We start from the raw sequence: 12,661 nt of genomic DNA, 5'->3' as shown, positions 1-12,661 counted from the left end.
TCTCCTTCTGCCCTCAATCCTTCCGAGCATCAAGGACTTTTCCAATGAGTCCTTTGTTCAGATGACCAAAATAACTGGAGCTTCAGCTTCAGCACAGCCCTTTCAATGAGTATTCAAGGTTGATTTCCCTTAAGATTGACTAGCTTGATCTTCTTGTAGTCCCAGGGACCACAGTTCGAAGGCATCAATTCTTTGATGTTCTGCCTTCTTTAAGGTCCAGCTCTGACAACCATGTGTGACCACTGGGAAGACCACAGCCTTGACTATAGGGCCCTTTGTCAGCAGAGTAATGTCTCTGCTTTTCAACACACTGTCTAGGTTTGTCATCACTTTCCTGCCAAGAAGCAATCATCTTCAGATTTCATGGCTGCAGTCACCATCTGCCCAAGAAGAGGAAATCTGTCACTACTTCCCCCCTTTTCCGCTTCTATTTGCCATGTGGTAATGGGGCTGGATGTCATGATCTTAGTTTTTTTTTAATGTTTAGTTTTAAGCTGGCTTTTTCACTCTCCTCCTTCACTCTCATCAAGAGGCTCTTTCTGCCATTAGAGTGGTATCATCCGCATATCTGAGGTTGTTGATGTTTCTCCCACGGATCTTGATTCCAGCTTGTAACTCATCCAGCCTGGCATTTCTCATGATGTGCTCAGAGTATAGGTTAAACAAACAGGGTGACAGGAAACAGCCTGTTGTAACCCTTCCTCCTTCTTGAACCAATCAGTTTTTTCATACACGGTTCTAACTGTTGCTTCTTGACCTGCACACAGGTTTCTCAGGAGACAGGTAAGATGGTCTGGTAATCCCGTCTCCTTAAGAGCTTTCCACAGTTTGTTATGATCCACACAGTCAAAGGCTTTATAGCACAATCGATGAAACAGAGGTAGATGTTTTTTTTTCTGGAATTCCCTTGCTTTCTCTTTGCATGCATATATCCACTCTTTTTTTTTTTTTAGATTATTTTCTTATATCAGCCATTAAGGAGTATTGAGTAGAGTTCCCTGAGCTGTACAATAGGTTCCTTTAGTTATCGCCATGCACTTTTACATATTTTTCAATGTCTTACTAACTTGGTTTTGGATTCCTCACAGTTAGCATGCAGGGAGGGAAAAGAGGTGAGTGGACCAGTAGATGTTTACTTCTTGGGCATTGGGGTGATGGTCCACAGACTCATTCAGGGAGCATTTACCTGCCCCTTTGTGACACCTTTCACCTGTGGTTTCTATCACTGGGCAAAATAGCTCCCTTTTAGCTTATCCCAGTCTTCTCTCCAGTCTCACGGCATTCAGTAGGTCTCCTCAAGTCTTCCTGCTGAGGTCTGTAGGCTTCCCAGATATTTCTCTTGGTTAAGACCTATGATGAACCCACACCATTTCTTTATCACACACAGCCCACCTCTTTGCCATTCATGTTCCAATAAAATTTGGAATCAGTGCGATGCAATAGTCAGCTCTCTTTAACTTGGCTGTATATCACCCTAGCTGACCGGTCTGCTCAGTCAGTAGTGTATTCTTTTATTTTTTTTCCCCCACAAATTGTAGAGTGAAGGTTTTCTCTTGATTCAGGATAAAGATGAAAATATTTCCAGCCACTCCAAAAGGGGCAGGACTCCAAGGCATACAGATAGTTGGTTCCAATATCTCTTTCTTCAACTTTTTATACCTTCACTCCCTTACATAAGTGAGTAGTTAAGAGACATAGCAGATGGAATATGTTTTGTTCTTCAACTGAAACTTAAAGTTTAATTCCTATTATATAATTCTTTAGGATTTATATATTATCTCTTAAAAGCACATACCTAGAGAAACAAGGCATCTGGGTTTCATAACATGCATTTGGTGGACCAAAATTTCTTTCCAGTGAACTAGTTTGCTAGATGGGTGATTTTCTAATGGATAAGCACTTACCTAAGACTTTGAATTCTTATTTACAAGTAACTAGTTGTTGTCATTTCCTTTGTAATATACTGTAAAGAACTATAAGCTAGGAAACAAAAGACATTGCATTTGATCCTTGAATGACACAAGTTTGAAGTTATAATTTTTATCATAAGCAGAAATGATTGGAAAACTGTTTATAATGAAAGTTATCTAGAAAGATAAATAATACATTAAATACATAGAATATTAACAGCAATAACTATGTAAATGTAAAATACTTAGCTTCAGAAATAGTCTTCATGCTAGTCAAAAATGATGATTATATTTGGTTGCATGGTCTGTATTTATATGCTAGAAGCTGTGAATGGTAGCATGCTGACAAACATTTCTCCTATAAAGCACAGCTGTAAGGAAATTTGAGTGACTGAAAAATAATTTTTTTGTTTGTTTGTTTCTTGCTCACTTTGCTATAGTAATCCTTGCTACATGAATGTCATTGATAATCAGATTTTCCATTTCAAATTTTGTATGAGTTTTTTTTTCCCAATTGTCAACAGTGTTAATATTGACAAGTAGAAACTTACAGGTAAATTGAACTACTAAAATGCATTAGTATTTCCTACTAATTATTTGAATTGCTAGTGATTAAACTAAGTGTTGTTTTATTTAATACAAACTCTCAGAACTCCCACACTGCCATCTTATAAAATAAAATTTTCTGTTTTTTAATTTATAAAGCCGTATTCCTCAATAGAAAGTGTGACAGAAAATAGAGCATTAAATAACCATTTCATTTAAGATTTTAAAAGACAAACAGCCTCGTAGGAAAAAAAAATACGGGGAAACATACCTGTATCAGAAATCTAGGAAAACTTGTTCCTTTATGGAAAGACAAGCCAATTAAAATATAGAAGAATTCTTTTATAAAATACAGTGTATTAAAAGATAAGGGCAGGCTGGAGGTATAGGACAAGGGATTTAGTTTGAGATGGTAGAATAAAACAGCCCATGTCTAGATTGTGGTGTGGTTTCATGAAACTATACATGTGATAGAATTGTATAGAATTACATACACAAATGCACACACATATGAATCAATACTTGTAAAAACTGGCAAAACCTGAATAAAGTCTATAGATTACCCTAATGTCAATTTTTCTGGTATTGATATTATCCTAGAATTATATCAGATGTTGCCATTGAGGAAACTGGGTGAAAAGTACAAGGGACCTTTCCATATTATTTCACAAGTTCTTTTGAATTTGTAGTTATTTAAAAATAAAAAGTTAAAAAGAATAACCTCTTGAATGTTTAGAGCTTCCTGAACTTAAGCGAAGTCACAGTTTATTTCCCTTAATAGATCTGAGTGAGGATTGCTTAAAATTAAATAATAACCTGAGATATTAGTTATAACTAATATTTAATACAACTGATATTATATTAGCATCAAATATACTAAAACTGATTGAAGGAGCATTTAAAAAAATCACTGAACCTGAATATTATGAATGAAACCGTGAAAAAGAAATATTACCATACACAAATTAGAAAAAAGTTTATGATTATTTAAAAAATAAGTGCTACATTTCTTCATGAACAATTTCATTTATATTTATGTCATTGTTAGGAAAGATCTCTTTTTACAGACTCCAATTTAAGAAAAGTTTTTAACACAAAAGAACTTCTACATCTAATTAAAAGATCATCTTTATGTTTATGGGCTTTCTAAAGCAAATAAGAGCTTGAGATTCAAATTTATTCATTTACAAATGTCTAATGTGTACCTAACATATGCCAAGCACTATTATAGATGTTGGTGGTATAGCATTTGGGGGGGGGGACATGTTCTTAGGAGTTTTCTTTCTATTATGGGGAGATGGGAATATAAAATATATATTTCAAACAAAATATTTAAAATAAAGGATATTAAAATCAGATATTTGATCTCTAAAATTTGCTTTAAAGGCATTATTATTTAATATATATGGGTGAAGTGAAGTGAAGTGAAAGTCACTCAGTCATGTCCAACTCTTTGCAACCCCATGGACTTATACAGTCCATGGAATTCCCCAGGCCAGAATACTGGAGTGGGTAGCCTTTCCCTTCTCCAGGGAATCTTCCCAACCGAGGAATCAAACCCAGGTCTCCCGCATTGCAAGTGGATTCCTTACCAGCTGAGCCACAAGGGAAGCCCAAATATGGGTGAGTAATTACTTAATTATGAAATTATAGTAATAACACTTAATAGTAGTTCTTCAGGGACTTTCCAGTTGGTCCAGTGGTAAAGTATCTGCCTTCCAATGCAGGGAATGCTGGTTCGATCCCTGGTCAGGGAACTAAGATCCAGCATACTATGGGGAAACTAAGCCTACATGCTACAATTAAGACCTGCAACCAAAAAAAAAAAAAAAAATAGTAGTTCTTCAAAGTGAGTTTTACTTAACTGAGTTATTTAATTTACTTTCATTTTGTTAAATAAAATTGAAGAAAAAAATTCATATTAGGTCAAGTCTGAAGGTTGCCTGAAAGTTCTTGATTTCTGCTTAGAAATGTAGACGTCATCTTCAAGGCAAATGTCTTATTGTAACCAAGGCTTGGTTTAGAAAAAAATGAGCTAGAAATTATTTTCCAGTTTTTGATGTGTCTGATTTCTCTTTGGAGATGTATCTCAGGTTTTCTAGGGGGGAAAAATAATTAGTATGTGTGACTTCATGCTGCCCAACTCCAAACCCTGTTGTCAGCCCTCATTGTCATGAAAGTCAAATCTGGTTTTGTTGAATGCATCACTACCCAGTGGTACAAATGGCCCACCAAAATCTCTGCACTTTCCACCTATGCCTATGCCTCCTTCCTTGTCAGCAACCATTCTTAGAAAGGTGCTGATCTTTGGACTATTTCCTGTCACGTGGCATATGAGTGACTTCCTAAGTTTTAAAATGGGCAATTTGAACCATCAGTAAATGTATGATATTACTGAATTTTGACTTTGTGCTTTCATAATTTTTAGAGAGATGTTCCAGTGGAAATCCCTCAGTATGGATAGATGATTTTTCAATAACTAAAAAAAAAGAAAGAAAGAAAGAAAAACTGCTTCATGTGACACCATGTAAATCCTTTGGAATTTAGGTTCAGGCCTACGGCAAGTAAGACAGGATCTCAAGGTCAGGTGCCCAGTGAATATTCATTTAGCTGTAGAAAAATAATAGTAAAGTTTTGACTTTTATAAGCTTGAGTTTCTATCCACTGTAATTACTCTGGAGACGGCATGAAGGACGACTAGGAAAAGATGTAATTGGAGACAGAGACTGATAAAGAAGTCCTCAAATATTGCAGGTCAAAACCAGAGATGAATTACATTAAACAAACTAGCTGGAGGCAGATTCAACATTCTCAGTAGCTAGTTTAATGTAGCAAATGAGAAAGAGAGGAGTTTAGAATAATTTGTAGGTTATTGGAATGGTTTACTAGTTGTGTTATAGAAGTAGGAGATTAACAGAAGTAGGAAAATTATGATAATGGGGAATAAAGGAGAAGGAACAAATATATTCACTTTGGGATGTACTGAGTTTAAGATGCCTTAAGTACATGCAAGTAGAGAGGTTCAGGAGGAAGTCAAATGTAAGGATTGGAGTTTAGGAGTTAAAACTCAACTGTAGTTACAGATTTCGGAATAATCGAGAGTTTTAGGGACTTCCCTGGTGGTCCAGTGGCTAAGACTCCGTACTTCCAAGGAAGGGAATTGGGGTTTGATCCCTGGTCTGGAAACTAAGATCCCTCATGCCTTGTGGCATGCTCTACCCCTCAAAAGATGATGTATTAAATGGCTGAAACTTGAACATACAGAATATGTGCTAAGCCCTTTCAGCCATGTCCAACTCTGTGACCCCATGGACTGTAGCCCTCCAGGCTCCTCTGTCCATGAGATTCTCCAGGCAAGAATACTGGAGTGGGTTGCCATTCCCTTCTCCAGCAGATCTTCCCAATCCAGGAATTGAACCCAGGTCTCCTGCACTGCAGGCAGGTTCTTTACCATTAGCACCACCTGGAAAGCCCATAGAAGTACATAATATGATAAAAGAAAAAAAAAAGGGTTGAGGACAGAAGCCCAGGGTCAGTAAATCCTGGGAGGGGGATCCTGTAAGATATAAGAGGGTTCCAAGTAAGTGAAGCCAGAGATAGAAAAGACGTAATGAAAAAAATAGGATAGAAGAAAGTGGAAAAAAAAAAGTGCCATAACAAAATCCATAGGAAGAGAATTTCACAACCTACTGAATGGACAATGGTAGGAGATGATTTGATAGCCCTTACCGGTCCACTGCTTTTTCCTCTTGAAATGTTAATCATGCAAATCAATTGAGCTATAAGAGTAACCCGACAGAAATGGATATTTAACACATTTCTTGTGTATAAAACAGCTTAGATGAGTAAAATTTGTAATGAGATACTATTTTGAGTGTTAATATTTTTTTTCATGCTAAAGGATTTACTTATTTCAGAACTGAGACTTCACAGACCCTGCATGTATTTATTTGTGGGGTTTATTGTATCAAAGAGTGTAAACCAGGAATTTTTAAAGTTAAAAAAGATTTTTTGATCTGTATTCATTAGAGGTCAAATTATTATATCAAGAAGATTTTGCTATGTACATTAAACTGAAGTACATTATAGGAATACTGTGTTTATTTTAGTCTCCCTAGAAGTAAATAATGATGTCCAAAACATGACAGTTTATTTATCTGAGACAAAAATAGTCTAGATGGAATGCTGGCATTTCTAAAACACCGTCATGATCCTGATTCCACTCTTTTCTTCTGGCTCTTGTGGTACAATATTTTGGTGTGTGACTTGGATAAAGATAGAAGGCTTATTTATTAAGTTTATGGATTATGCAAAGCAAAGTAGCAGAATGAAGATTTATAAAATACCCTCAGACTAAAAGGAAGTGCCAGTGTAACAAGCTGAAAATTAATAAGGATACACAGAGTTCTCAATGCAGGCCACAGTAATGAGCTGCACAAATGAAAATAAGGAAGATACAGCTGGATTCAGCAAACAAGACTTTAGGGAGTTTATGCACCAGTAAGCTCAGTGTAAGTTGACACTTTGATGTGACTGTTAAGAAGGCAATGACAGTTGTTGGTCACCTTAACATAAATATATGACCTGGGTCAGTATTTTCAGAGTGTGGCCAATGGCATCAGAGTGAACTAGAAGTGTACATTCCAGGACCCAACATGCTGTTCACTGAAACCTAACCTCTAAGGTTGAGGCCCAGAAATCTGCATTAAAAACCTTCCTAGGCAGTTCTTATGTAAATTAAATTTTATCCATTGAAATAGACTGAGGGCAATTATGATACTCTTCTGTTTTTACTGTTTTATCATTCCAAGATAATTGTATTCTATTCTTGTTATACTTTAAGAGAAATGTGGAATGTACCCTGCATTCAGGAAAAAAGCAACTATTAGGAAAACGGGAAGCTAAATCATGTCTAAGGGTAACGTATGGAGAGAACATCTTTGCTTATACAAGAGAAGGAGGCTCCCAGGGGCCTTCATGAATTTGTTACATAATTGAACAATATGTGAATTAGAGTTATTTATTTGGCTGTTATTCATGAATATGCAATAAATATCCATTAGCAGTTAACAAATTGTTGTGAAGATAAAATAGCAACATGGCAAAATGTTTGTTATATTGTAATGTAAAAATTAAGGTATAAAAGTTTACAAATACTTTTATTACTAATGTCAAAAACCAAGATACCTATTAAAGAATAACAGAGAAAATGCACCACAGTGATGAGTGATTTTGTTTGATTAATGTTGTTATAACCACTTTTATTTTTGCAAAATATTATCATTTTGTGAATATTCTCTCATATAGTTAAATTACTTTTCAGCATTAATTTTAAAAAACCGGAAATTACCCATTACCTCAAAGAATAAAGTATACTCTAGATGATGAAAAATATTATGATCTTTCCTAAAATAGGCAGATGCAAGGAATGATCATATGAAAGGAGTTGGAAGTGTGTTCAGCCTAGACTAGGAAAATTATTTCTGGATCTCAACAGACTGTCATAAAATTCAATTGCTAAATCATATGTTCCGAGTTTTACTTTTAAAACATTGCTGAAGCAAGTGCGATTGATACTTTTTCACTCCATTTCCTTTCATTAAGCAACTACTGCTTGCTCAGGACGTGCATATAGATTCTTGCAGTATTAATGTAAGTTTCTAAGCCTATGCATTAAAGAAATAATGTTCTAAGTTTTAAGTTGAAGGTTTGGAATATAGAACTGAGAGAAAAGAAACCAAACTCTCACAATTGAAAAAGCAAATCTGTATTATAATAAAGAAAACATTCCCTGAAAATTATACTGCTTTACATTGGCCAGATTTTATCATTGCCATCGTGTTCCTGGACAGAGCCATTCAAAGGCTCATTTTGGCTAAAACTATCCACTTGAGGGTGGGGGTTGTTCTCCTACTGTGGACTAGCCCCTGCTTGGTTGCATTTAGTATCTCATACTCCGACTAGGGGCTTAGCATTTTGCACTCAGAAAAAAAAAATGATGCAGCAATAAATTTCAACTCTATGGAATGATCACTCTTCCTAATAATATATTATTTGGCATCTTTGAATATATGACTTGCAAATGGTTCATATGAAATTTTAACAGGTTATTTTTCTCAATTCAAAATCATATTGAAAAGTTGAGAGAAAACTGCCACAGTTGAACATTTGTGTGTTCACCAGTGAAGCACTACTTTCTTCCAAATAAAATAATGTTTTACCATAAATTTGTGTGTGTTAACAGTGATATTTTATAGTGCATCTGAGCAGGATATAATATCTAAAACTATGATAATTACTTTCTCTACTGTAAAAGCAAGTAAGCTCATATTAATACTTATATATTCATACTATTAAGCTCATATTAATATTACTATGCAATATGAGAGTTTGTGCTGGTTGTATCATATACTGCATGTAGATTTTTCACTCATTATTTTACCTAGTTTACCATGTATGGTATTTGATTAGGAGGAGCACAAAAAAATAAGGAAAAATAAAGATAATATCTCTTTCCATCTGATAATTTCCATTTGTAGAATCTATAATTCAGTCTTAAATCCTGTTTCATTTCAAAATATGAATCTTCTGATATTTATAAACCTTATTTCTTATCAAGTACTTTGCAAATATAGTTAACCATATCTTCTATTTAATACAGTTTTCATTAAATTTTTGTTTGTTTGTTTTATATTTTCCATTGACCTTTCTCAGAATTGAATTTTTTAAATTTGTAAAATAAAATTTATTTTGATAACTGTCTTTTTCACTATAGCTGGTTCTGTACATGTTGGAGAATTCTGACAATTTTTATAGTTGTAAAACTTTTGTAAAAATATAACAAGTCTGTAATTTATCTTAAGACAATTTATGTTATCCATCTTTAAGAACTGGTATTCTTTATCCCCAGGCAGGAATGAATGGGGGAAGGGATAGTTAAGGAGTTTGGGATGGACATGTACACACTGCTATATTTAAAATGGATAGCCAACAAAGATTCACTGTATGGCACAGGGCACTCTGCTTAGTGCTATGTTGTAGCCTGGGATGGGATGGGGGTTTAGGGGAGAAAGGATACATGTATATATATGGCTGAGTTGCTTTGCTTTGCACCTGAAACTATCACAACATTGTTAATTGGCTTACTCTAATATAAAATAAAAAGTCCTTAAAAATGTAATATAAATAATCCCTTCCAGAGAGACCTCCATTTCAGTAACACAATTTAGAAAGCGATTGTACATATGCAAATAACATGGCACCATTGTCAAACTAGCACTTTTATTTTTCTTTCTTTATTGGACATATTTATAGGCAGTTCAACTTTCAGCAAACTATTTATACTTTAGTTAGAATTACAATTTCTTTCTCATTAATTTTGGTCATTTTCTATGATGCAGTGGGATTACTTAAATTCCCCTATTCCTGCGAAAGAAAATTTTGCATGGGGCACTTGTTAAAAACAGCAAAACAGTAAACTTCCTCTAATGCAGTAGGAGTGAATGACTTCAGTATAAAGTAGAGTTCACTTTATATTAAATTGAGGAAAGTAGGGAAAACCACTAGACCATACAGTTCCAGTTCACTTCAGTTCAGTTGTTCAGTTGTGTCTGACTCTTTGTGACCCCATGGGCTGCAGAACCCCAGGCCTCCGTGTCCATCGCCAGCTCCCGGAGTTTACTCAAACTCATGTCCATTGACTCAGTGATGCCATCCAACCATCTCATCCTCTGTCGTCCCCTTCTTTTCCTGCCTTCAATCTTTCCCAGCATCAGGGTCTTTTCAAATGAGTCAGTTCTTCGCATCAGGTGGCCAAAATACTGAAGTTTCAGCTTCAGCATCAGTCCTTCCAATGAATATTCAGGACTGATCTCCTTTAGGATAGACTGCTTGGAACTCCTTCCACTCCAAGGGACTCTCAAGAGTCTTCTTTAACACCACAGTTCAAAAGCATCAATTGGTATGACCTAAATCAAATCCCTTACATTTATACAGTAAAAGTGACAAATAGATTTAAGGGATTAGATCTGATAGACGGAGTGCCTGAAGAACTATGGACAGAGGTTCGTGACATTGTAAAGGAGGCAGGGATCAAGACCATCCCCAAGGAAAAGAAATGCAAAAAGGCAAAATAGTTGTCTGAGGAGGCCTTACAAATAGCTTTGAGTAGAAGATAAGCAAAAGGCAAAGGAGAAAAGGAAAGTTATACCCATTTGAATGCAGAGTTCCAAAGAATAGCAAGGAGAGATAAGAAAGCCTTCCTCAGTGATCAATGCAAAGAAATAGACAAAAAAAAAAAAAAAAAAGAAGAAGAAGAATGGGAAAGTCTAGAGATGTCTTCAAGAAAATTAGAGATACCAAGGGAACATTTCATGGCTTAATAAAGGACAGAAATAGTATGGACCTAACAGAAGCAGAAGAGGTGGCAAGAATACACAGAAGAACTACACAGAAAGAGATCTTCATGACCCAGATAATCACGATGATGTGATCACTCACCTAAAGCCAGACATCCTGGAGTCTGAAATCAAGCAGGCCTTAGGAAGCATCACTACAAACAAAGCTCATGGAGGTGATGGAATTCCAGTTGAGCTATTTCAAATCCTAAAAGATGATGCTGTGAAAGTGCTGCACTCAATATGCCAGCAAATTTGGACAACTCGGCAGTGGACAAAAGACTGGAAAAGGTCAGTTTTCATTCCAATCCAAAAGAAAGGCAATCCCAAAGAATGCTCAAACTACCACACAATTGCACTCATCTCACATGCTAGTAAAGTAATTCTTAAAATTCTCCAAGCCAGGCTTCAAGCAATACGTGAACCATGAACTTCCAGACGTTGAAGCTGGTTTTAGAAAAGGCAGAGGAACCAGAGATCAAATTGCCATCATCCACTGGATCATCGAAATAGCAAGAGAGTTCCAGGAACATATCTACTTCTGCTTTATTGACTACACCAAAGCCTTTGACTGTGTGGACCACAACAAACTGTGGAAAATTCTTCAAGAGATGGGAATACCAGACCACCTGACCTGCCTCTTGAGAAATCTATATGAAGGTCAAGAAGCAATAGTTAGAACTGGACATGGAACGACAGACTGGTTCCAAATTGGGAAAGCAGTACATCAAGGCTGTATACTGTCACCCTGCTTATTTAACTTCTATGCAGAGTACATCATGAGAAACGCTGGGCTGGATGAAGCACAAGCTGGGATCAAGATTGCCGGGAGAAATATCAATAACCTCAGATATGCAGAGGACACCACCATTATGGCAGAAAGCAAAGAAGAACTAAAGAGTCTCTTGAAAGTGAAAGAGGAGAGCGAAAAAGTTGGCTTAAAGCTCAACATTCAGAAAGCTAAGATCATGGCATTCGGTCCCATCACTTCATGACAAATAGATGGGGAAACAGTGGAAGCAGTGACAGATTTTATTTGGGAGGGGGGCTCCAAAATCACTGCAGATGGTGACTGCAGCCATAAAATTAAAACATGCTTACTCCTTGGAAGGAAAGTTATGACCAACCTAGACAGCATATTAAAAAGCAGAGACATTACTTTGCTAACAAAGTTCTGTCTAGTCAAACCTATGGTTTATCCAGTAGTCATGTATGAATGTGAGAAGCTGGACCACAAAGAAAGCTGAGTACAGAAGAATTGATGCTTTTTAACTGTGGTGTTGGAGAAGACTCTTGAGAGTCCCTTGGACTGCAAGGAGATCCGACCTGTCCATCCTAAAGGAAATCAGTCTGGAATATTCATTGGAAGGATTGATGCTGCAGCTGAAACTTCAGTACTTTGGCCACTTGATGTGAAGAACTGACTCATTTAAAAAGACCCTGATGCCTAGAAAGATGGAAGGCAGGAGGAGAAGGGGAACACAGAAGATGAGATAGTTGGATGGCATCACTGAGTCAATGGACATGAGTTTGAGTAAACTCCAGGAGTTGGTGATGGACAGGGAGGCCTGGCATACCACAGTCCATGGGGTCGCAAAGAGTTGGACATGACTGAGCAACTGAACTGAACTGAACTGCAGTAGGAGAGAATGACTTCATCATAAAGTAGAGTTCAACTCCACTGTAGCAAAAGTATGGAGGCTTTTTGGAGACAGATGTGTTTAGTCCATATGATTAGGCCACCTGTTTTTGCTAGTTGGTCCCTTAGGCTCCTCCCAGCTCTCAGAGACTGTCAAAGAAGTCCTCTAC

This window comes from Dama dama, chromosome X (assembly GCF_033118175.1).
Source record: "Dama dama isolate Ldn47 chromosome X, ASM3311817v1, whole genome shotgun sequence".
Lineage (NCBI taxonomy): Eukaryota > Metazoa > Chordata > Mammalia > Artiodactyla > Cervidae > Dama > Dama dama.
This window is presented reverse-complemented; position numbering follows the sequence as displayed.